This window comes from Scaptodrosophila lebanonensis, unplaced genomic scaffold (assembly GCF_003285725.1).
Source record: "Scaptodrosophila lebanonensis strain 11010-0011.00,11010-0021.00 unplaced genomic scaffold, SlebRS2 tig00000043-arrow-pilon, whole genome shotgun sequence".
Lineage (NCBI taxonomy): Eukaryota > Metazoa > Arthropoda > Insecta > Diptera > Drosophilidae > Scaptodrosophila > Scaptodrosophila lebanonensis.
The window spans coordinates 6571809-6599298 of NW_022060545.1; the positions used below are offsets into that span (position 1 = coordinate 6571809).

The 27490-nt window shown below is 37.0% G+C and overlaps 1 protein-coding gene across 8 annotated transcripts in view; it reads left to right on the forward strand.

Annotated features, from left to right (window-relative positions):
* The window catches only part of LOC115622987 (protein alan shepard), a 220218-nt gene that overhangs the window by 171303 nt on the left and 21425 nt on the right, over window positions 1–27490 (forward strand). The window contains exons 1-2 of one of the 8 annotated variants that reach the window (XM_030517146.1): window positions 5005–5856; window positions 7142–7177. The exons of 5 other annotated variants lie outside the window; for them this stretch is intronic. The gene's annotated coding sequence lies outside the window, so the exon portion shown is untranslated. Of the gene's footprint in view, window positions 1–5004; window positions 5857–7141; window positions 7178–27490 lie in introns of those variants that run through there. 2 more of the 8 variants (XM_030517147.1, XM_030517145.1) reach the window with 2 other exon arrangements.

The following is a 27490-nucleotide window of genomic DNA, read 5'->3' on the forward strand; positions in this document are numbered from 1 at the left end:
ATTTTGGCCCTGAGTTGGCAAGAAATAGGAGTCCCACAATGTCTGGCAGTGATTGACCGCACATTAAACTGGAACGCGAGAAGCTCGTTGGGATAAATGAGTTAGACAGTAATCTCGGGTGTTATTTTATTCATACGTTCCTATAAACGAATATTGTTCTTAAGAGCCCAACTATTTCAATAGAAAATAATAAACATAGTTGGCAGCTAACACATATACAAGTACATATATACTTAACTCTGTTTGAAAATTTTATTTTATTATCATCTCGGAAAGATAAACATTTAAAAAATTGAAGCAGCTTTTGAAATTGTAAAAAGAATAAAAGTTTTCGCAACGAATTTAGTTAAGATTATTTTAATTGTATGTGAATGGGACAGTTATGAAACTTTATAATATAAAACCCATAAAACTTCCAAAACAACTTTAAAAATTGGGAAGAGTTAGTTAATGGACTCTTTATACATAAATGGACCCACATACATACATATATCCAACTGTTAATCAAATAATTATAATTATTATATAAATTTAATGCACCTAGCATCATGAACCTAAAGTTATAGATTTCTTTAATAGTACAGATATAGACAGTACAGATTTCCAAGAACCATTACTTATTTAAAAAAAAAGCAAAACTATCGCATGGTTACATAATTTTGTAACAGGCTGTATTTTAATTGCAATATTTCCCAGAATAACTGCAATTATGTTGGATTTGATAAGAGACTTCAAAGTTACAAGAAGATACCAGGAAAAGTATTTATCGCTCTCCGCAGTTGTCGGACTAGAAGTAACATTTAAATGTGGGCGTCAACTAATTCAACTCAACCCATCTCGTAATAATTCGAAAAGGTTGACTCATAAAATAGAAAATATTATTGAACAACTGTTAAGAACTTTAAATCATGACGTCAAAATTCACGTTCTCCCCGTAATCAATCAAAAACAGAGACACCGTTTAAGAGCTACGTGCATTTCGTGTTTTTTTTATTAAAAACATGGGAATTCCAAGAGTTTGCGATAGAACAGGTTTTCTGTTTATTGTGGCTAGAGAGATCATTAGCTGTTGGGTTTCACGACGCTCTTGATGTGTTGAAACTTAAACCACAAAAAAATGATCGTGATTAAAGGGCTTAAAGTTTTAGACTCGGAGTATATATACAATAGAAAATAAATTAAATAAAAAGTAAATACATATATTATTATTGTGAAAGTTCAATAAACTTGGGCGCAATCGACACTTTCTGCAATTTTTAAATCGATGTTCTTTATGGTTTTTGATAAGATTGATTTATTGAACTTTTAAAACGATATTTTTTTGATTAGGTTTCGTGAATTTTACCCTTAAACACTCCAAGATAAGCATATGAAAAAAAAAAAAACGGACAGGCATGTCTCAATTGATTTTTATACTCTGTACATGAAATGTACAAGAGTATATTAGGTTTGCGGGAGCTGAAAAATGTAACAGGCAGAAGGAGGCGTGGCAGACCCCACAAAGTATATATATTCTTGATCAGCATGACGAGACGAGTCGATCTAGCCCTGTCTGTCTGTCTGTCCGTCTGTCCGTCTGTCCGTCCGTATGAACACCTGGATCTCAGAGACTATAAGAGATAGAGACACCAAATTTTGCACGAAGATGCGTTATGTGTGTATTCTATACGAGTTTGTTTTATTTTTTTGATTTTCCCCCCCACTTCCCCCCTATGGGGGTTTTCCCGATTTTCCATTCGTATAATCGCCTATATCTCGGAGACTATAAGACCTAGGAACACCAAATTTTAGTCCCAGATGCCTTATGTGAATACGCAGAAAATGTATATTTTGGAATTCCCCTCCCTCCCCCCTCTACCCCGCAAATCGTAACTCCCGTAATTCTTGGAATTTCGAACTAAAATTTTGGAAATACCCCCAGTTAGTTATTATATGTCCGTATGCCAAATTTCATTATGATAGACCGATTTAACAAGAAGTTATAGCCATAAATATATTTGCTGATGCAGCGCTGCTGCAGCGCTGCTCAAGCGCTGCCCGCGGCTGTTGTTGATGTTGCTGTTTGGTTGACTGCGAAAATGCTTACACAGACACGAATTGATGCGCATAGGCATACATACACTCACACAGACGCAATTGCTATGTAAATGTGAAATTATACACCCTTTACGTGAGTTCGAATACCGAGAGAGGTAAAATCGATCAAATTTTTTTTTTTATTTTCTTAATTTTTTTTATTTTCTATAATTATTGTAAACATATGTACAGAGTATTTCAAAGTCGGGACACCCGACTTTAGCTTTTTTACTTGTTTTTTCAATAGAATAATATCGGATTATGGATCTAATGTAAATTTTTACGTCGATATCAAAATGCTCATGGGTATATTTAAAGAAATTCGAGAGGAAAACCAATACTAATACTACAGTAATTTTATATACCTCAATACAACATAATCTTTTGAGTTGGAACATTTGTTAGTTCGAACAACACGTTAATTCGGAAAAATATTTCATTTTCAATGTAGACTATGTAAATGGAACTCCTCTCTTTTTTTTAGAAACCTTAGAAATAATTCAATGATTTTTTTATGTAATCTGAATCAAAATCTGCTGATTTATTTCATAACTTTACAAATATAGAGAACATTTAAAGGATGAGTAAATTATTGAATGAAGTTCTATTTAGGAATATCTATGTTTTTGTAATCCAGAATGATTGTCTTTGCTATCAAGGTTATTCTGTAATAGTAATGTTTTATGGAAGAAGTAGCTTAAATTGGTGAAATATATTTTTATAAAGAATGCTCACGTACATGAAAATATAGTAATCCATGTGAATACATTGAATTGTCTCTTCTAACGAAGGTAACTAACCAATTTCTCATTTTGTTCGGCCGCATTCTATTGTTTTTGTTTGTTCCCATCTCTCGCCAGCGCCCAACTTTCGTTTTATCTTTATGGCCACTTAAAGTGCGAGCCGCACACACAAAATATAAAAGTGACATGGGCAGGTATTTAGTTTGGCTGCAATAGCCCAAAAATTAAAAAAGAGCAACAAAAACTTTGAGCCCGCACATAAAACAACTAAATTGTAATGTGGCATCGTTTTTTTTTTTTTTTTTTTTTTTTTTTTTGTGATGTAGTTAAGCAAAGCTCATCATTTTATATGTCTTGGGGAGGTGTTCATGATTTATTTTTACGAGCTGTGAACACAGAGCACATCGAACATAAAATTGGCCAAAAAGCCGTCGCCGTTGCATAGAGGAAAAAAATATATACGAGTATGTACTATATGTACATGCATACACATATACATAAAAAGGCCGCGACCAGCTGATGGCTGTCAGCGCAGACAGCTGAATGCCAAATGCATGACACGACGCCGCTGAACGGACCGATAGTTAGGCGACTAACTATATGGCTAATCTGGTCGGCTCGGCCAAATGTGTTTCTCACGCTTTAGCCGAAACAGACAAAAAACCACTTGTTTTGAGTTTTTTGCGAAAACAAGCCAAAGCGATGATGACGGCGAGGCGATTGTTGTTGTTGGTAAAAGTAGTGGGACGGAGACCGGTGCTGGGGATATACTTGTAGCACACACAAAAATCATGACAACGCCTGGGCAATAATCGCAGTTTTGCACGAGAGAACAAGCGAACGAACGAAAGAAAGAACATTTTAAAGCGAATAATAGAAAAGCGTACGGGGTCTGGCTGATGAGTAATCGATCTAAGCATGTAAGAAAAAATAAATTTGTTTCTCAATATAATTTACTTTGGAAGCTACACATTTTTATCATATTTCACCCATATTTTAATGAATTTGATTTTCTCTTCAACCAAACGATTACTTTAAGATTAAAAAATAATAATCGTCACGGGGTGGATGGGGAAGCAATTCCATAGGTTTTCCATGGCGACTTGCCTCTTGAATCGAATTTTTTGTCTAGCCAAACGCAATTGTCTTCGGTTTAAGTCCCCATCCAATCAATCCAATAGCTATGCATAACATTTCTCTTTTATTGTTAAGTCATTTTCAAGGTAAATTTCCAAGAAGCAGTCGTCATTAGCTCGTTTACTGGTCCCATCTTAAATTTCTTTCGACTAGAGTTCACTGTTCCGACGAATCTTTGCCACGGGCGCGGCACCCAAATGGCCGATGATGGGAATCAGCTTTGTCATAAGCAAATACAATCTGACCGTTCCTTTTCCAAAAAGTTCGTGCGTCCTCGCTTTTACTCAGTTATTCAATATTTAACGGTTGATTTCTTAAATTTATTTAAAATCTCATTAATAGAAATTATAGATAGTGATAATTAGAAAATTCCTATGTTATATATTTAGTTATTAGCCAACCCTCGTACATTGAAAAATTGATGAATGAAGTAATAATTGCCACAATACGCTCCACTGTGCAAAATTGGGTGGTGGCGCTGCTTCTGCTTCTGCTGCCGACGTTGCCGTCGCTGCGCTCAGTTAGCAATTGAGTCAGCGGCCCACAACCATAAAAAAAAAGTTGTCGCTCTCGTGCACGCTCTCTCAACCAGCAAAAAAAATTAAAAGAAAGAAAGAAAAACACCCCCGCCACAATTTTGCTTTTCCGGTGCACACAATGGGCTCTGGATGAGTCTGTGTGTGTGTGTGTGTGTATGTTTGTGAGTGTGCGTGTGTTGTTGGGTGGTGGTGGTTGTTGTTGCCCTGTCGTTGCTGTTGTTGTGCGAATAGTTCCGCTTGCGGCAAATACCGGTACTTTTGGAGCTTGTCTTATTGCCGCCTCTCATTCATTCTCTCACATTTTATTCTCTCCCGCCCCATTCATTCATGCGCACACAACGCACACTTGCGTGTTCTTCTCTTTGGCTACTTATTCGTGCTCACAGCGCACGCCCGTCGCTGCTTAGCTCTTTGCAGCGCTGACGTCGACAGAGGCAGCGACGTACCGGCTGACTCTGGGCAGCTTGTGCGGCGGCTGGCAAAAATGTCTCGATTCAGTCTTCACTGAGATCAGCTGCTGGCTGGATTGTTTGTTCAAACTTTGCAAACCCGTTACGTGTACATACATACATACAACTCTCCTCTAACTGTGTTTGTGCACTCACACGCAATTCGTCGTATCTATTTGTATTGTATTCGTGCGTTTAAGTGTAGTAGTGTTGTTTAGCCTGTGTGTGTGCGCTTAACTTAAAGCTGACGTCGTCACCACCGTCACACTATAGTCAAACGTACCCGAAATAAAAACAAAAGCAACCAGCAGTAACAAAATTAACAAAACAGGCAATCAAAATTATTGCAAATATATTTCAGTTATTATATATATGTTTGTATGTATGTAACAAAAATAAAAGTGTAGTTGTGAAAAATTATACGTGCGGTTTTTTCGTTATTACTGTGCTTTGTGATTAAGTAGTGTGTGTGTTCTTGTGTGTGTGTGTATGTGAAACACAAAAGCGACAGCAGCGTCACATAAAAAATATAAATAGCAATAGAAAGTTATTAAAGCGTTTGCAAAAAAATAGCAGCAACAACAGAGCCAGCGACAAGCAAGCTAGCAAGCAATAACAAAAAAATATTTTTTATACACAAAAAAATATATTTAAAGCTCACGTTGCGCTCTCAGTCGCCGCCACAGTCACGCTCTCTTACGTCGTCGTCGTCGTCGGTGCGCTCTTGAAACGTCGCAAAAGTTTGTAAACATCAAAAGCTTGTGTCGCTCTATACGTGTGTGTTTGAGTGTGCAGAGAAAGAGATTAGAAATAGAAAAGTGAAGAACCAGCCGGAGTCGCAGCCGCCGCAATCAACGTTAACGTCAACGTCGCCTTCAGCATAACAGCGGCAGCTGTCAAACATAAAACAAAGTAAATAAAAGCATTTAATACCAAATATTTTATTTACTTTTTTTCAAATTGGTTGCGGCAGTACAGTTTATAACAATACAATTATAACAGCCTGCTCTTAATACATAATTGTCATATATGTACGTATGTATGTATGTGCAAATGAATGCACGCTCTTTAGCTCAACTGCCTTTCTACGCTCTTTCTGCTACGCCCGCTTCTCGCCTACGCATTCCAAACACCCCTCAACCCCTATCCATACATATATAGTACATATGTATGTATGTATGTATGTACATATGTACGTTTACCGGCAGTGTTGCCATCAAATCGGTGGCCATAAAGTTCAATGTCTGTTTGCTTTCAATAGCAAGCGCCACAAGAAAACAACAACATAAAATTGTGCCGAATTTCGTTAAAATAAAATTTATTTTGATTTTTGTTTTCTGTTTTTGCTCTTTTGCGAGAAATTAAATGAGCCGAACCAGTCAACGTCTGCATATTTGCGTTTTGTTAGCGAGAGTGTATGTTTGTGTGTGTGTGTGTGTGAAAAGTTTTTGCATGTTGAACCGTTTTTATTTTAGCAAAATTTTTGCATTTCAACGATGACAGCTTTTGCTATTCTTGTTGTTGTTGTGGCTGTGGCTTTGGCGAAATTTACCAGTTCGCATCGCCTGCCTAACTGGCCACAAAACAAAAATGCCAAGCGTCAAATGCAAAGGTACAAAAGTTTATTACTCATGCGTTGTTGTTATTGCTGTTTTTGTTCATTCTATTTAAAGCTGAGAAATCACAATAACCACAACTTTAAATAAGAGAAATTGTGAACGGGTTCAGCGCACCATTTACTTTTTTGGATTTTTACTTTTTATTTGACTCTATTTAGTTTATAACTTTAAAATATTATTATTTAAATTAAAGTAATAACGAATTTTTAAAGAATTTACTTTACAAAGCAACATATAATCATTCCAAAGGCAGTTCGTGATATGTACAGCTAACTATATTTAGCTGGCCAATAGCCTTAAAAGTTAGGTAAGGCGGCTAGTGTTTTATGTTGCCGGCTGATTTGAATAAGGTCTTTTCGTTAATGAATCATACATACATAGTCTAATCTTCATTGTGTGGTAAATAATAGCATAATAAGTTTACTCAACAAACTGTATTATCTTTGGTTTGATTTTTCCCTTTATTAAATAATAACGCATTCATTTTATTCAATACAATTTGTGCGACGTCACGTCCTCTATTTGCTTTTTCCCATACTTTGGCACTGTCTCTCATACGATTTCAAATTTGCTTCTAGGCTTACCAGTGGGTTAATCAACTTAACACAATTGAGGTTAGTAAATATTTGCACTACCGTTTAAATCTGAACAACTCCATATGCCAGTTGCCATAATCACCTATCACATCCGTTTAGTTTATTTATTCACGTACCTCGTTACCTCAGTTTGTAGAGAGGTACTTGGGTCTTGCCTATATAAATTAATATACAACTAAAGTTGAGGCTATCTATGTTTTATTGAGTTTTCGCGTGGCTTTTAGCCATTTTGCAATGCCTTCCAAAAAATATACACACTAAAAAAAACTTGCCATTTGTAGAAAGTCAGCTTCGAGTTGTTAGAAATATTATTCAAATTGAGCAACAGTCCAAATAAAAGAAACAAATACTTGAAAAGATACTTAACACATCCATTAGCATTACCAATTTTAATCGAATTTAGCAAAAATACAAAAAAAAAAAAAAAACAATCACTTGGAAAGATACTTAACACTTCAATTAGCATTACAAATTTTATTTAAAAAGAATTACAACCATATTCAGACAAACAAAGTTTTGTTTTTAAAGAAACCGTTTGGAGGGATTTGAGAAAATGCTTGGTAATATTTTAACCATGTAGGGTATCAAGTAACTTGTAATTACGGATATAAGGTGTTCTATGGTTCATGAACCTTTATCTTCTTATGAAGAAAAATAGTTTTCATTTACTTGTATGGATATATCTAAAACTGCATTCATGGTTTTTAGGTTTCCATCATCATAATCCATCCATATATTTATCAGAAACTGGCCAGACCGACTGTCCGGATGTTTTGGCTTTGCTATCGTTATAAATTATGCCATCGCATTATGTTTAACAATATCGTTTGCATGTGATTGCTTATCACGTGTCCATGTCATGGCTACGATTAGTCAGTCCAAGTGTTGTGCAGTGCTTGGTTTTTTTTTTTTTTTTTTTTTTTTGTGGCAAATGGCAATCGCAAGACTAATCGCGATGTGTGGTGTAGCAACTATATTTCCATAAAATTCGCATAGCCGATAAGCCAGAAAAAGACTCGCAACGAAGGCACATGCACAGAGTAAACTAAAGACCCCAACCGATCCACGACTTGGATAAATGACTGATAGACTGCCTGCACGTAAATATTCGTGCACTTGACGCCGACGCTCTGAAGTGCAAGGTTAAGCCTTTGATAATGCCTGCACCCGAAAAGAGGGCAACTTACTATTTAACGCTTAATTTTGTTTTGTGTCAACTTCGTCGCCGTCTTTGTCATGCACCCTTCTTGTTCGAAACGCAGACGTCTGTGCCCGCAGCCAAGGTGGACTTTTTGTTGTTCTTCTTTTTTTGCCCAATTTTGATTGCGCTCGAAACCAACCCCTAAAAACAAAAAACTAAATTGCTATACAGCTGAAGCTGCTCGAGAAACTTTCTCTTCGCCAAATTCGCCCTCATCGTGGGTGCCTGCACTCAGTCATTGCACCCTTGTGTGTGTTTGTAGTGCTCTCAGCGGCGACAGCGCCCACCTAGCCAGACACAATGTTCATTCCAAAAACCTGCCCATGCTACAGCACAATGGAGCAAATTAAATAAATTTGATGTTTAGGTGGAAGTAGAAATGGTTGGAAAAGCACTTTCAACGATTCTTGAGATGTTTTAAAATAAACTCCCAAATTTTTATGCTCTAGGAGCGCAAAATATTGCTGATCTGAGACAAACTAAAACAATTCAATGCACTGCTGAGTATTTGAAAATATTAGAAAATTCAGAACTTAAGCAATAATTCACTTCAAACTTCTCATCGACCCATCTAGACTGAGAAATCCTTAAAGGAATTTGTCTCTAGAAATACTTACTTCCACTACAAACAGTAAAATATTCTTTCATATTCTAGCCAGTAAATTTGATGTTTAATTGAAAGCCGAAATTTGTAGAACAGTGAACAACTCTTGAGATGTCTATTCTGTGAAGTGCTTAAGATAATTTTTATCTGGAAATACATAATTGTACAAGAAAAAGATGTTGAACGCGTGTAGGAAAAATATTCTTTCATATTTTAGCCAGAAGTAGAGTTGTTTTGAGGAACAACTTCAACGCATCAAATAATTGTAATAGCAGAAGTCCTTAGACATCTCTCAAAACTCGACATTTCTTAGAAATAAGCAATGATTGTTGGTGTCCTTTTTGTTCTACAAGTATAATGTTTGTTTGAATGTTATGTTTTTTGTTTCGCAGTTTATAAAAAATCGGAAATCGCCTTCAAAGAAATATGTAGTAGTCGTGTTTAAGGTTCCGTGAGGTAGTTAGTTGAACATAATTAATAATACATTTTAAGCGACCAACAAGACTATGTATAATAGAATGAACTCCTAAACTAGTAAAGCATTAACAAATAAACCGCCCTTCATTAATAGAATGCAATTAAACAAATGATTAGGAAATTGTATAATAATTTTACAAAACTTTTATTCAAGAACGGATATATATGTTTAATTATTACATGCAAATATTTTCTCTCAAATTTCGGATGCCACAACTTAAGTACGGTGGAATTTTATCAAGCATTGATCTCATTAAGCCCATAGTACAGTGGAGAAACGAACAACCCCTCGAGTGTTGTTACTGCTGCTGCTGCTGCTGAGCCTTGGCGCCTGCCTTTGTTTTATTTCTGTAACAAAGTAAAAGTTGTAAAAAACGAGCACAAAGAGTAGGAACTGTCATACACCCCGCACCACACCCCGCACCACACCCCCAACAACCAGCCACCAGCCAGCAGCCATGCACCCGCCCTCCCAAGTCGGTCTCACCTTAAAGCGCTCTTGCTTGGCGCCTGTTTCATTTCAGCTGCTCTTACTGGTTTTATTTTTGCTTGGCTCATCTTTTTAACGTTGGTTTTTATTTTACGTGCCGGTCTTCTTTTTTTTATGGTTTGTTAGCAATTTTGGATTTACATATTTAGGAGGTGTGCGTCGCCACCTGCCGCACTGCTGCGGGCCTCAAGTGCTTGGCGTGCTACTGCTGCTGCTGCTGCTATTGCCACATGGAATGCTGCTTCTGGTTTCTTGGCAGTTGCTTTTGGTTTGGTTCGTGCCATTTCCTTAGCTCTGGTTGCACTTATCGCGAGGCAGCGACTTCCTGCCCCATGGCTTCTGGTCCTGCTGCTCCACAACAATTTGTTACTAAGTTTTGTTTGCTTACATTTTGGGGGTTGGTTACTTGCCAACCGACGTGCGTGTTGGAATATGTACTATATGTATACATTTGTGTGAATGTATGTTTGTATGCATGCATGTGTGTGCGTGTGTGTGTGTGTGCCATTTTTTGCGTTGGCGTGAACTTTTCTACGTGCTCAAAAATGCAAATCCAACAAAATAAAACGCAACGCGCTAAACAGAAAAAGCCAACAGCACAACAAAAATAAGCATAAAATGTAATAAAAATACACGCCAAGCAACAAAGACCACGATGACGATGACTACGACGACGTTGAGAAGGACAGCGCATTTTTCTTGCTATATTTTCCAGCAACACACAACAATATATAAAAGAAAAACAAACATCGGAAAGCACAAATGCTTCGTATGCGTGTGGATTTATGTTGTGCGTGTGTGTGTGTCTGCGATAAACATAAAAGGCACGCATTTTGCTGCACGTTTTTTCATTTTAGTACGACCACAACAGCAACAACAACAACAATTTCCCCTCTAAAACATTTTCGTTTTTCTGGATATTTTTTGGTTTTTAGCTTAATAAAATCGATAGCAAACTGATTATGCCTTGAGAATTTATCAAAAGCCGCCCAAGTCGTTTCCGCTGACATTGTTGTCTTTGTCGTCTACACCAACAGCCGCAATTCCCCAATGTTGTCGTCTTCGCCGCCAGACTCAGCATCAGCGCCCAACCCCAATTCCTACCCCTACCCCAGTCTCCGTCTCAGCCCCATCGCCGTCCTTGTCGTCGGCATCGACGTCGCCATGTTAACAAGGTTAAATGGAGCCCCACTTCGAGGTGTCTGCTTCCATTTGGCGATGTGTTCTATTTCTGTTCCCTTTTATCGGAATTCGGCAGTAACATAATATTTTATAGCTACATTAGTAAAATATCAGATGTAAGCTTGATTTGAAATAAATGCTGTCCAACTCGGCCGTAGTGACCGTTGCAATTTAAGAGCTATCCATTATTATCAGCCCATTCCAGTCATCAAAATCCAATTTCAAAGAAAAGTATCAAACTGAGATGACTATTGAGAAGGTGAATAGTATATACTCTACAATTGCGACAACTCAATCAAATGAGGTATAAAAGCATTTTGTAATTCTTGAATTCAGCTCTTATTATGATAAAAGCTACGCGTTTTTTAAATAAATAAATGAAAAAGATACAATAAGAACTGAACACCATTTTTAGTAAAATATTTAACACCTATTTGAATAAATAAATATTAAATTATTGCTGCTAGTATTTTAGAACAACTTTGTTTGTTTTAGGTCTTATCTACATAATTTTGAAAGTCTTTGTTGTCCTATCTATAGTATTATATAAGTATGTATACTCTATTTTTCTATCGTAGTTTAAATGCCCGCTTTTTCAATAAGACAGAAAATGAAAAATCAACCCTCTATAGTTTGTTTATCTCCACATTGAATGGCCAAGCTATTGTTATTTGTTACAGCCGCTTTTAAGAAACCTTTACGAATGCTTTGTTTTTTTAAGACAAATATGGTGAATTCCCAGAATTTGCGATTACTCAAACCACTCGAGCATTAAAAACAGCTGAAAATACACGACCACAAGTGTACGAGTATAAATAAAAGTTTGATAACACAAAAGCCACGGGACCCTATTAGTAGTTTTATGGCTGACATCAATTATTAGGGACTTTGCTATCAGTACAACAATTCAAAAAATATATGCACATACATACATACATACTTACTATATACTATAGTATATACAAAAAATTATGTCAACTTCAAAGCATTTGTCATAGCAAGAAACGAGTTTTTCGATTGGTGGTGGTGGTCGGTCGGCTGGCTATGAAGCGATCGAGTGACGATACTGGCGCAGGTGACTCAGCAACAAGGAATTATACAATGTATATACTCTCATATATTGTACGTGTGTGTGTTGGTGTATGAGCGCAACTATATTACTGATTAGAAAAGTTGCAAAATGTGAGACAGTTTGAAAGTGAACAGAAAACAATAACAAAAACAAAAAAACAAAAACAGATATCAAATGCAATCCAAGATGGCCACACAGTTGTTGTTGTTTTGGTCATTTTTGCTGATGCAACTAAATGGTTAACTTGCCACAGTCATTTGTGACGCGTCCTCTCCTCTCTCTCTCTCTATGTCTCGCTCTTTCTCTACTGCGCTGCTCGCTCTTTTTACTGAAAGTTATCTGGCTTGCATAGGCGATTTGTCGTTTGAGGCATTACTCATACGCACCATTGGCTGGCTGCTCCTTTTTAGTTTTTCCCTTCAATTCAGAGCACGGGTATCAGCAAATTGAATGAGTGACTGGGTGAATGAATGAATGAATGGGCTTTTCATGGCATCTTTTACATTGTTAGCAATAATTTGCAGGTGGTTTTTATGACTCGGTTGCCTGCCAGTGTCTGCCATTTTGTGTTTTTTTGTTTTTTGTTTTCTTCTGTCTTTTGTGCTACATTTACTTTATGGCTTTTCAGCCAATTTTCTTTACAAAGCAAATAGATTAATGGCCAGCCGCAAAGCCAACAACAACGGCCAAATGTGCAGCGTCAAGTTGGTGGAAAACATGAAAATCAACGCGGCCAAGGCATAAAATCTAAAAGGTCAATCGTTTGTGTTTACGTTCTGTGTGCATGTCTGTGTGTATCTGTGTGCGTACTGCGCTTTTTTTTGTTTTTCTTTTTAAATGACTCATTTTCAATTTGGTGCTCACACACACACACACACATTCATACAAACCAGCTCATTACAGTTTTACAATTCTTGCTTAGATTACGCTTAGGGCTTCAATTTTTGCTCTGGTTGTTGTTGCTGTTATTGTTGTTGTGCAGTGCAATTAACGTCGGCGTTTTGTATGCCCACCGGCTGCCATCCCCCCCACCCTCTATCGGGGGACGTATTTGTCTCGTCGCCACGTCGTTGGCACATGTGGCGTATGAGTGATCCACAATTTTTAGCCCCGTCTGTTTTGTGTATTTTGCCCATTAATCGTGGAAACATTATGGCGGACAAATGCTTTGGGCCAACAGCAACAACAAAACCAACAACAGCAACAAAAGCTGTTTTTCACAGTATTGTTAAAGTTATTCACTAATTGATACTGCTTTGGGGGGTCACAAAATTTGATGCATTTAAAGATTGTAAATATGTGATAAGTATTTTAGCAAAAAAAACGGCCAAAAGTGCAGCTAATTTGTTTGTTTGCCTTGTATCGCAATGCCTATAAAAAAATTCGTTAAGTAATATGTTCAGAGACTTTAAGGGTAAAAGGCAAATGAACTGCTTAGCTGTTTGAAAGTAAAGTTGTTTTTAACGACCAGTTTTCAATCAAGTTTCAAGACGGGCGACACTTGATTATATATAAAATTTTCCAAATTATTTCATAACAAAAAACCATTGATTCAAAGCAGCAACTGAAAGTCACATTTTTGGCACAAACTATATGTAAATCGAACTAAATGAATAGTTAAGCATCTATTCAGACTCTAGCATATCTACGAGTCTTCATTATAGGCTGACTGTTGAAATAGTTCCTGCATTTTTTGATTCAGTTTAATGGCAGTTGTTGCATTTTCCACTTTCTAACTTTAATTTGCCTAAAAACGTAAAAATGTAAAAAAATGATCTGAGCTACTTAAATATTGATAACAATTTTTTAGCTTACTAAATAAAACAGATTAAAGATCTGCTAATTTTCATTATTCATTATTATTTAAAAATAACTCTGTTTAGTAAAAATATTCCAAGCCATTTTTACACTAGACATTTCACATAGCCAGCATTTTTGTTAAATTACTGACCTTGCAAGCACTTTTGCTTATCAGTCTATTTCCCTCACATGCATATGCATACTCATACATAAATACGATTATATTCATGTAATGATTTGGTTATGAAATTAAGTTTTAAACGATAGTGCTAGTATAAAAGTTGTAACCGTTCTCTTTCACGTATTTCATGACTTAAAATTGCTGCATATTTGAGTAATTTATTGAAACTTTGTTAGTAAAACTTTTGTCTCTCATTAACTTGCCAGTTTTCAGTTCATGTGACTAGAAGGACCAATTATCCAATATTTGAGTATTCAACTCTTTCGATAACAAATTGACATCTGAGTTGAAAACTTCTATGTTTAGAAAATTCAATTAAAACACACACAAGCTACAAAGTTGGTCACTTTACCGATTTGTACACTAATTCAAGCAGCACTTACTAAGCACAAACAGCACAAACACACATACACACAAACACACATACACACAAACACACATACACACAAACACACACATGCACACGAAGCTAGAAAACTTTGCTTTAGCCTACAAAGTAAAATTACTTCGCAAGCTCCCCTCACGGTCATAGAAATAGTAACGAAAAGGCACTTTTACATATCAGTGAATGTGTGTATGTTTATATGTTTGTATGTGTGTGTATATATAAGCATGTTTATATATGCACGTTCACATATACATACATATATGCTATAAATGTTGCCAGAAAAACCACTTAGCGAACCAGCAGCATTTTGGTTTTGTGTGCTTGACTTGAGTTGCTTTTAAGTAAGTTTTCCATATACTCGAGCATTTTCACGGCCTGGTGGCACATTTCACTTCCTGTCTGCGGGCTGACACGCATACACACACACACACACACACACTCGCACACTTGGAGATGTCAAGAAACCGCTTGCTTTCTTTTTTGTCAGCTTGCAAATTAAATTTAAATACCCGCATATCTACACACACACATATATATATTATCACTCGAAAAGATATTTAAGCATTACTGTAACATTGTGCGTTGTCTTTTCCCCACACACACACACACACACACACACACACACGCTTTTGTCACTTTTGAGCTGCCACTGTAAATATGTACGAGTATGTGATTGACACTTGTAAGCAGCGTGTGTTTGTGTGTGTCGAGAGCCCGTGTCCATGCCTGTGTTTGAGTTAAGTGTTACTTCCGCTACACACGCACGCATACATAGATGCGAAGGGTGAGCCATACCGACCATTAGCCCAAAATACTTGTGCTTTTTTATAGTTCACACATTTGGTTTCAAGTTGTAGAGAATGAAAACTTGCCTAATAATATAAGAAACACCAAATGATTCAAGTCGTGTCAAGTATAAATGCATAAATCTGTAGAAATCCACCGCTCATTTCCTTCCATTTTTCATATGTGCTATATACATTTGTTAAAGTCTTTAATCTCGAAAAATATTAGTTGTTTAAAGCTTTTTATTAAATTCAAATGTCACACATTTGTAAAGAATTTGTAGCGTGCTGAGAGTTGTCATAGAAATCTGCGTAGCAACACAAAAAAAAAAAAAGCTTATAATTCCAAGTCCATTATGTCATGTATCTTTGAATGCAAAAATCTCGGATGACAGTTGAGCTAGAATCACCAACATCCTTTGCCATTTCTCTAAATTAATTTCTGTAAATACAACAAATTTATAATCTTCTTTGTTGATCATGTATTTGTGAGATTTTTGAGAAATGTGTGCTAAATTTCTTTCGCTTGACAAAGTTTAATGGAATTAAATTTAATCTGGCTCGAACATTTTTGAATTGTTAGCCCATTAGTTAATTGAAATGGATAAATTGGCACGTTTCGAATGCTGTCAATCATCCTTATCAGTACCCTTTTTATCGAGTGGGCTAATACAAACGGCCCCCACCTCCCCCCAAGCCTCTGGACTAGGAATAGGAAAGGACAAGCTCGTCTCTCACTAAGTGCCCCTAATCATATTATTTTTAAATTATCGTATCCATAAGTTCTCCCCTGGCTTGATTTCGATAGTTTAATCCGGCTTTTGTTCGAGAAAAAGAGCTTAATCAGAAATTCACACACACACACACACACAGACGGTTGACATCGTAACACTCGTCGCTGAATGTTGCTGCTGCTGTTGTCACTGTTGATGGTGACGTTGATGCTGATGTATCCATCACACATACCTCCAGCAAATATGTGAAGCAGATGGGGAGGGAGAGAAAGCAAGAGGAATTACATACTAGTATGAGTGTGTAGAAGCACATCAGCTATAGCTATGTATGCTGAATTCTGTGTATATGGCTCTTAATACTTCCTACATTAAGTTGGCGACCCCGGCAACGACAATTCCTCCAACCGACGGTCAGCAGACGCGGTTTCCGATCACGTTCTGCAGCTTTATATGATTTATTTTCCCCAACTGTTTTCTGTTTCAGCATTTGGTATTGTGTGTTGTTGCTGTTGCCATTTCTACTTACTTTTGCCAACTCTTGCTTGCACTCGCTCTTTGCACGTTGTCACATAAATTATTTACGCTGCAGAAATTTAAGTGATTAGTGGTCTTTGCTAATGTGGCAATGCTGGAATATATCACGTGCCATATATCATGTAATATCTTTTTATTGGTTACTGGACCCATGCTTTTAAACTAGAGCGCCGGAATAGAAGCTATTATTACATACTCGTATATATAATACTTGTATGAGTGCTTGTATGGAAGTAAATGAGGGTCGTTTGCCAGCTAGATGTGAGGTATTTATATTGCCAAGCATTCAATTTGTTCAATGTGCGAGGGCAATGGGGACAAACTGGGGATGTTTTCTAAAGCCTACTACTATTTGGAGACATTTTAACTATTAACATCCATTTGTTCCAATATATTGTTTTTTATAAACACGCTTACAGTTATAAAAGCAATAAAACTTATGAAAAAACTTTCTAAATATATACCATTTGTAGCCTACAAAAATGTAAGCAGTGAATCAGTTTTTACATATATATAAATAATTGTGATCGCAATGAAATTGTTTCGAAACCGCAACCCGCTTTGAATGGCCTGCCAATCAAGAATTAACCTTTGCCTAGCAACAATACAAAGTTTTTGCTATTTTGGCCAAGGTAATGGGACCATTTAATTTGAAAGATATCATGTCCACTTGATAGTGATATAATTTCATAAATTATTTGAATCCCTTCAAATCTGTCACTTTTTCACATTTCATTAAACACTTTATTCACTTAACGTCGGAATATTTAAAAACATGGAAATGTCAACGAGGCCCACTTGTTGGCGAGTAACCTGAAGAGCAAACCTCCGACATTTTTGCCATTTCGCAGCTAGCCGGATTAAACTCGTTTGCAATTACGCCATCTTCAACCCCTGTTGATTATGGCTAATTAAAGCCAACTAAAGTGTCTGACAGCCTCGCCAGGCTTGTCGACCGACCGTCCAACCAAAGAACGAGTCAACTTTATTGGACTCCATTTGGCTTGAAAGTGTCGTCTGCCTTTCACAGCTAGGAGCCGCCTTTCATCATCATATTCTATTAATATTCCATTTCCTGCTAAAAGCTTCAATTAAAATCTTATTTACGAACATTTTTGTTGTTATTGCTGCCGGTGCTTGTAGCTGTAGTTGACACCTACAATAACAATAACAACGCTCAGTCATACACTCAATTAATGCTAAAAATTTATTATGCCAACAGGCAGCCGTGCAGTCTGCCCACTTGTTGTTGTTGTTATCTCTACACGACAAGAGTTGGCCAGCCAACTAGCTTGCCAGCCAGCCAGGCAGGGCACTCAGCTTAACCCCTCGATGGCCCAACGGATGCACCAACGTCAATAGAAGTGAATGCAATTGTGCGACTAATCGCTAAAATGTTTTTAGTGTTTCATTAGCAATAAATTGTGTTTTCTTTTCACCACACGCCATGCCCTTCCCCCTTTGGCGTTCGTAAATATTTGGTTTTTTTTTATTTTTTATCAAGTTTTGCGTTATCTAAACGTGTGGAGCGCCATTATACCATATAAGTAATATTGTCGTTAGTGTGTTGGGTAAAATCACAGAACAGAATCACTAACTGGTAATAGTTGCGATAAAGTTGCTTAAACAACAACAACAACAACGACAACAACGACAATATTTGCTACAATTAACGATTGCATAGGTATCAGCATTTAAGTTGCGGTTTTATGGCCGTCTATGGCACATTTATCGTCATCAGAGCGATCAGCCCTGAATCAATAGTGTTTGCAGCCCTTTGCGCTAATTCGTCTATCGATTTTTTTGTTGTTCATTTTGTTTGTTTATTTATTTAATAGCCATTTAATGGTTTAATTTTAGTAGCAATGACACGCACATTAATGCGGCTTAAGCTCACGCCCAAGACGTTCCAAGCCCCAAAGTACTGGTCACGGTCGCTGACAAATACAAATGTCGCAGTCTTGCCCAACCAACAAAAAGATATATGAACATATATTTCAAGCAAACGTTCATTGTAGAACTTGTTAAAAAATGTAACATTTACTTGGGGTTAACCCAATCGGTCACTGTGGAGTGCGATCATTGCAGGTTCTTGAATCATCGGCCCAGCTGGCAAAAGAACATTCACCAAACGTCCTCAAAAATGTAAACGATACTTTAACAAGCTTTTGGGGAACCCCCGGGCTCACAGATATTAAGCGAAAGCTCATTCGATTTCAGTCCTATTTCGAGTGCCCGCAAAAGTGATTTTTTTTTTCGTCTGCGAAAAGTTCGAGCAACATTCGACAACACAACCGCCTTCGCTTACATACATATATCGGATGAATGTAGGCTCATTCATAGTCGTAGTCGTAGTCGCAGTCACGGTCCTGGAGTTCAATAGCTCTTGCTGTCTCGCCACTCGCTCATTTCCTTTGTTGTTTGTCATTGACGTTGCCTTAAATATTCTTTGCTCTTGAACAATTTCACATTTCCATATTGTAGATACATATACAGTTGGGATGACGGACTGCCAAGAGTCTTGAGTCATCGCCGCCAGTGTGTTTTATCTGGGTATTCACTTTAAATAACAAAATGCTCACTTTTTCTTGCATTGTTCGTAAGTACTTGCCACTGTCTATTTTTCCGTACTTACGTCCGTCCGTCCGTCTGTTTGCCTACTCAATTGAGTTATCTTTTTTAATTCAATAATATAATTGTATTGTAGACGACAGCAAGTAGCTGGCTGCGTATTTATTTCCACATATTTGCCAGAGACTATCTGTCGCACAGTAAGTCACATCCGTATGCAAACAGCTTACAACGGTATCTCTCTATATCTCTCATAAACATAGTGTATGTGCTATATATTGCAGACATTGAATGTAATTTAAGTGAATACATTTTTCCTCGCTCTCTATATGGAGCCCTTTGAAAATAAATATCAAAAAATAAACATGGCTGCTATCTTTCAGAGATGCCTTAGGCAATATACACATATTGTGGTTAGCAGTGCTATTGATATGTTTTAGACCTAGTCACATTTTTCAATCTGCCGGCATTGTGACACTGCTTTGATGTTTTTATAGTGCCTTCAACAATATTTGTCTTGGATTGGAATTTATTGCCAGTTGTGATCAAACATATTTTCAATGAGCATTTGAAAGTGATTTGTAAATGGTTTATGGTTTGAATCTCAAACATTTAGAATGTATTTTATGTATGTATTTTATTCTTTTATATTTTTGGCAAAATTCTTGCAGCTTAGATTTGTTTGTAATTAAAGGAATGTTTAAACATGAATATTGGTGCCTTCAAATGAAACTGCAGTTGATGACAATCAAATAAAGCAATGTACATATGTATTGACAGGTTATTAGGTTAGGTGTATTGACAACCTTTCTTACTATGGAATTTAAATATAAATATGTGCACGGCAAAATTCAACCCGCAAGTGGGGGAAAAATACACATTCAATCTGAGTAGGACAACATTTGAAATACTCTTTTGTCCAAACAAAGAAAAACAAATACTAGAGTCGCGCAGTTTGAACTCTTAGTTGCCTTTTACCACTTAACAAACAAGTAATACATTAATCTTTAGTACATACAAAGCCTATAATAGTAATATAATTTGGGTATTCAAATCTAAGTATAAAGAGAGTTAGGGAAAACACACATACTTATTCTTTCTCGGACATAGAAGATCCTGTGTTATGTACACTCGCACTAACCTTTGTATAACCTTTGGCTAAAAAGCTAATTGAAAGTTTTTCTAACTCCATAAGAAAATAACAAAACAGCCCATGGCCCTACTGCCTACGAAAAATGTACATAATTAGCAAAAAAAATTGTGGGCGTATTTTTTCATAGCATGTGGCTGTTGTCTGTTTGGCAAAATTGTGCATTGTTCCTCTCTTTTTTAAAACAAAACATCAAAGTTGAAAACCTCTCCAACTTGCTATCACGTTAATGAAGCAAAAAACAAACAAATCGAAAGGCGAGGTAGAAAACATTTTTGTTGATTAAACAACTGGCCAGTATAGACGCATAAGCCTTTATACCCATGCCCCTGCTTTTGGCCCACTGCTACTGTTGCCAAGCTGCTTGGTTTTTTCCATCTGACTGATGAAGATTCATTAAAATTCGTACATTTTCCGTGTGATTTTGCAGAAATTTGCTAAGCAGTGGCCCATAAATTATGCAAATGGTTTTCGAAATAGGCCAAAGCAAAGCATTCAGGCAAATGCTGAGCGAGCTCCCCGAAACAATTCAGAAATGGTGGGGCCTCCGGGCCGATGAAAGAACAGACGTGCCAGAAATTTTGCAATACGAGTAAATTGTGAGCTGTGGGCCGCCAAAAACACCCTTCGCCCCTAAGCACCCTACGCACCTAGCCACCTTTATTTTGTTTAGTTTACACGCATTGTATCCCAATGAAAACAAAAACACGCGTTTAAACAAAAGCCCGCCACCGGCACTTGAAATTTGTATTTGCTTTTCGTGTTATTGTTGTGAGCGCGCTTATTTATTTATATTTATTTATTATTTCAATAATGGCGCACACGAAGAAATTCACTTAAAAATAAAATAGCAGAACAAACGATAATCGTATTAAAAAAAATCGTGTTAAGAAAAAGCGACGAGCGAAATTTTTTTGTCATCAAATAAGCATGCAAAGTCTCCACAAAAAAACAGAATTGCATATATGTATTGAATTGCTCGTATGTATGTATTTTTATTTTCCAATTTCCAGTTGATAGGAAAAATGATTGTGTTAACAAAGAAGCACAATTGCGAGGACAGATCAAAACGTTTGCGAAAGCAAGCACAAATAAAAGTGTTTTCGTTTCTAAATTGTCAAGATGATTTCAAAACATTTCGATTAGTATGATGAGTAAAATAATTTAGAATTTTATCCTTGATGAAATAAAATTTCGTATTGAAACATTTTTTTATTTATTCAAAAATCCATTTCTTTTTCCCATTTCCCAACAATTTGAACCTGCCCTCGTTCGGGTCATACGCGTACAGACATACATATGTATGTATGTATGTTTGTCTGTACGTAAATGCACTGGAAACAAATGTTAAATCAACAATGTGCAAACAACCCAATACATAAAATAATAAATAAAACTTAAATCAATAACAGTAATTAAACATCAATTTTCATTTGCTGCCATAAAGAAAAAACAGAAATAATTGCCAATTTCACTTGACGCGTTTTTTATTCACACATTAGAGTTAAATTTTGTGTAAAAAACATGTTATTTATTTTTCAACCAAACAATAAATTAAAATAAATTGAATAAATCGTTTAGTGTTAGTATTAACTTCTACACATGCACATGTAATTAATAAGTGTCATGATTTTAACCTATGCTGGCTAACAACATTTAAATATTTACTTAGGTCAATAGGATACTATTTAAAAAAAACTAGATATTAATTTAAGCTAAATTTAAAGTTGCATTTAATCGCATTTACATATAAACCAAATACAATTCACTGAGTAATACTAACTTCCTTTCGCTCACTCTTTCTCGTTGCAGGTAAGCACATGAACCCAAAGCCCCAATATACGTACCTACGTGTATATGAATGTATTGTAAGTTGCGAATAATAATATTAATGGGAGACTACCAAGATACTTCATTATTTTTGAGTAGTTACCTTAATGTTGGGCAAATGTAAGGTTAATCTTTGCTTTACCGAACAACTTCCTCTTTTCGTAAAATAAAATTTTAATAACGAAAGAGATTCCATCGAGAGTGAAACCGACAGTTTCCTATGCAGTTATCAAAGTATTATTAATCCTTATCAAGCTCTCTCGTGCGCCGACATATTCAAAAATATTATCAAATATTTAACGTCTGCAACAGAGGCTAACCAGACGTTTAAAAATAAAAGTGCCACGCACTCGATTTTCAAGGTCAAGTTCATTGAACTTAATCACATTTTCGAAAACATTTTCTTGATCAAATATATTTGGTTTTGCCTTCGTCACCGCCATGGCCTTTTGACGAAGTAAAGTGCAAGACATGCGTTTTGGTTAATAGCAAATTGATGACCATAAATTAGGTAGACAATTTATTTGGGCCGTAAATCGAAGAACATTAATTAGCAGTGCTACTCAAGCCCGATGTCGCCATGCCCGCCCCTCGCTCTTGCTTAATGTTTGTCAAATAATGAAGTAGCGCTCGAATGGGTACCAAGAATTGGAAATTAATATTAAGAGTAGCTGTAGTTTTCCGTACAATGGAAAACACTCAAAACACTCTCGACAATACTAATTGAAAATTCTTGAAATGAAATTAGAAAGTATTGAAGCGAACACTTGAATGTCGATTATGTGCACGAAATATTTTCGCCGGCATATTGGAGATAATTATTGGCGCAACGGATGTGAGAAATGGAGGTGGAGGAGGCAGTGAAGCGAAAATATTTCACCGGAAAATTATAAAATTTGAAAAATTTGCACATTTTTATCGGCTGACAGGCTGTTCCTCTCGCTGGCTGCTGATTCTGCTTCTGTCAGCTCCTTAATCCGCAAATTCGCGTAGAATTTTACGTGCGTTTAGCAAAAGGCATGTCAAATATTTGCCATCTACCCCCGGCAACCCCTTGCACATGACTAGCGTCAATTATGCGTTTTGCCAGGGCATCCAAATCGTAGTCAGGCTGCCAACCCCCGTCGAAAATTTGCGCCGCCATCGCCGTTGCCGTTGCCATTGCCGTTGCCTGTTATCTGCTTTTACCTTTTTCTTTTTTTGCTTAGACATGGCCTATCTGTTTCGTGCCAGCTCGCACACCCACAAAAAAAAAAAAACACACACACACACAGACAGACACATACACACCCATATACGTGTATATACAAAGGCACATTTAATTTATATAAGTCACGTGAGCAGCATTTTTTATGCACGTCAAGCTGCTGCTCATCCTCATCCTGCACCACCTCCTTCGGCTCCTTCTCCTTCACTTTCTCGCAATCAGACAGACACAATCTACTGAAGAGCTGCGTCGAGCCCATGTCGGATTTTGCTCATTGATTTTATGACTTTTCATGGACGCCCACATCAGCCATCTCGCTCGCTGGCTCCCCAATTCTCTCACTCTCTCACTTACACACTCTGCCTATAATATAAAAATGTGTCTTTACTTCTTTTTTTAAACAATTTTTAAAGCTTACAAATTACAGCTGAAATCGTCTATCATATTAAATAAATTTTTGGCTCATCGGATCTTTGAGCTGCAAGTATATAGACATATATCTATGTACATATGTATACTCCTTGGCTAATTTGAAGCTACACATCTAGTTGGCAGCTGCCAGCAGACAGTACTTAGACAAATAATAACTGTCACTAATCGTGATTGAGTGAATTTATGTATTTTGTCGCTGGCGCTGGCGCTGGCACAAATGCAACTCGCCTTTGATTTATTAGCAGTGGAAGCGCCAGGCTGCTCAAATGAGTTATACATACATATATATGTATATGTATATATATATATGTATATGTATATAAATATATATGTTTGTATGCGCTAATGTTGGCGTCATCATAAATCACACACAATTCCATTTGGATTTGGATTCTCTGCTTCGTTTCTCTGACTTCAAAACATTTCTGGCACGTGACTCGGACATGTCGCTGAATTTTATTTGATGGCTGACATGTGGAGAAATGTAAGGAATGCCTGTGCACTTAGCTGAATGCATGAAATAGTATTATTTGTTGAAAAATAACTCTTCAAGGAAACGCTTTATTTTAGGGTTGTTAAAAATATGGGAAAATCAAAGAAAATTGATTTTTTCCTAATTTCCCTCATTCGAGAAATTCAATCTCTTTGCCAGAATCGGAAATAAAGTGGAAAATTGCAGCCGAAATTAAAGCACCATGTACTTCATCGATTAATTGTTTTTAACCCTTCTTTTTCTATAGAATTCTGTGATAGCTCTGTTGAGCTGCGTAAAAATATTTGCTTCCCGTACTACTTGTACATAATGTTTATTTTATATAAAAACTCATCATTAACTTGCCATGGTATCACCCCATATATTTATCATAAATAAATGTTCATTGTACCATCTAGTTCTGCATTTCTTTTGAATTATGACTGACTGGAACCAACAGCAAATCACAAACCAATTTTTTTATTTATTTATTTTCACATAAAAGGCTGTATGCGAAGGCATTCTACACAAATCTCTTCTCATAATAAACAAATTTTGCGTGAGAATTTCACGTTTCCACGCGAAACATTCAAGCGGAGCCATCAAAAACTTTCGCTTATGCTATCAAATTGTATTTTTATCAGATACCCCCGCCCCAGCTCCGGCTTTTATGACGCGCATAAACAATTTGTACCTACACACATCCGATAAATATACGCAGATACCTACCTACATATTCCAATATGACGTAGGAAATCACTCAAAGAGTAATAAATGCGTAAACAAATGAAATGGGCATAAGTTGAACAGCAAAGGTTAACGCAAAAAAGTTGTAATATTGATAATAAACTAGCAAAACTTTTGGCTAAGAATATCGCTATAAAGGTGAGAGAGGAAGACACGCGAAAGAGTCACACGTGTTTCACACGCTAACCGGAAAGTGGTTATGGTGGTTGTGCCGTGGCGTAAAATTTTTCGCAAGTGACGCAATTTTGCAAACAAATGCTGGCAAAAACTTAAAAAATTGCAGTCAGCGAGCAACTCGATGAGCCGACGAATCAATTCGTGTGTGCCACATGAGTGAGTGTGTGTGTATGTGTGAGTAATGGTGTGGGTGTGAGTATAGTTGTTGTCTTTGCCGATGTTGGCTGTACGCATAAAATTATTAGAACGATATAATTTAATTATCAAGAAGCAGCAGACAGGGAAGCGAAGCCGAAACAAAAGAGCGAAGCAATTGCGAAAATAAACGGCAAATGGCAAAACGCTTGTGCGATAAAGTTCATTGGCATACGGGGCGTATGAGTGTGCGTATGAGTATCCATTTGATTACACACATACATACGAGTGTGGGTTTGTTGATGTGTGCGTGTGTGTGTGTGTGTGTCTGGTACGAAATATTGTGTAGTTGAATTTATTATTTAATTATGTTGCGCGTACAAGAAAAACGAGCCGCCACCAAGTACGGACAGCAGCGAAGACGCAGAATGCGAAAGAGACGATGAACGTGGAGACGACGCTTATTTGACAATGTACTACGACGCGTATTGACGGCAACGCACAGTGCGTGACAATCGTATGTGTACTCACACACACATACACACACATGTGCAAGTCGTACTTGTATCTAGATATGACAAAGTAGTGGTAGTAGCTGTTGTTGTGCAAAAAGCATGCGATAATATAGCAGGCAGACACGCCCCAGCAACGAGAGGGCGAGGCAGGGAGTGGGCCCATCAGACGACATTGAGTTGAGCGCATTAAGTAAAGTTCGTTTAAGTAACTGAAAGTGTTCCAAAAACGACAAGCGTGAAGAAAGAGAAGCAAAGAGAGAGAAAGAGAGAGAGCGAAGCTGAGACAGTAAAAAGTTCAGCCAAGCGACATTGAAATAAAAAAAAACACAAGAGAGATTGTGAAATTGTTTCCCCTCCCTTCAACTGACAATGATAACAACATACGATATGATTTACTTGTGCTTGCCCCTCTTTATGTGTACATACATACATCAGTACAAATATTTTATCAGCATTTTATGCTTAATGTACAGTTACACACGCACGCACGCACACACATACACGCCCATATATGTACATATACTATATATAGTACATGTGCAACTGCTGGTACTTTAGAAAAATTTTCTTAGCAAAACACACGCTGCGAAAAACTGTCAAAAAATCAAGTATACGTCTCAAGAAACGAATGTCTGTTACATCAAGTGTGTGTGCCTGCCTGACTGCCTGCCTGCCTGTCTCCCTGCCCCCCCTCCCTCTCTCATGCGCTCGCATTCTGTCAGCAGAGATTTTGAGCTCTGCATGTTGGGAAAAACCAAACTTCATGCTGTGCTGCCTGTCAGTGCGGTGTTGAGAGTCGTCTGACGACTAACCAACCAGTCAGACGCTTAGACAGCCAGCCAGACCCTACGCTCCATCAGTTTGAATGTCATTTAAACACTCAAGTAGAAGACGCAGGCAACAACAACAGCAACAACAACAACAGCAGCAGCAGCAGATGCTTAAGTGCCAATCAACTCTTTTGCATATGCATGTCTTAGTGAAGCTTTGGCTTTAATGTGGCTGCCGCCCCCAGCTAAAAAAGTTTTACAGCTTTTCGCATTATCGTAAGCAGCAGTAGCAGCAAAAGCAGCAGCAGCAGCAGCAGTTTTTCATCAGCTTCTTTATTTAATTTCACGTTCGTACATTTCTGATATATTGCATTAAGGGCGAGTTTTCTTGTAAATAAGCGACTTTGGCGCAAATTAGTTTTTAGTTAACTTGTTCGAATTGCGTTAACTTTTCTACGTAATACACAAATCTCATCATATTGGTAATGCGGCCGTCGCAAAAATACAACCATTCGCTTAAACTGTCTAGTTTATTTAATCGTATGCTTAAGACTAAAGACTTGCCGCTTGCAAGCAATATTATTCGAGAGCAAAAATTAATCAACTCTCGCTAATTTAACGCTAAACAACTAGCATATTACTTATAACGAAAGAGCCTGCAACTATAATGAGTTGTTTAAACGAAGCTTTAAAAAGTCAAACCGAATGAGAAACAAATAAAAATTGCACCGAAACTGAAATGTATTTTTAAAATACTAATAGTTAAAGAATTTCATTTGTTTTACAATTTCAAATGCTTGCGAAAAAATGATTTATCAGGCAAGTTAATCTGATACTTATATTTCTAGCGAAAAACTTAAATGTAATGGGGCATTTT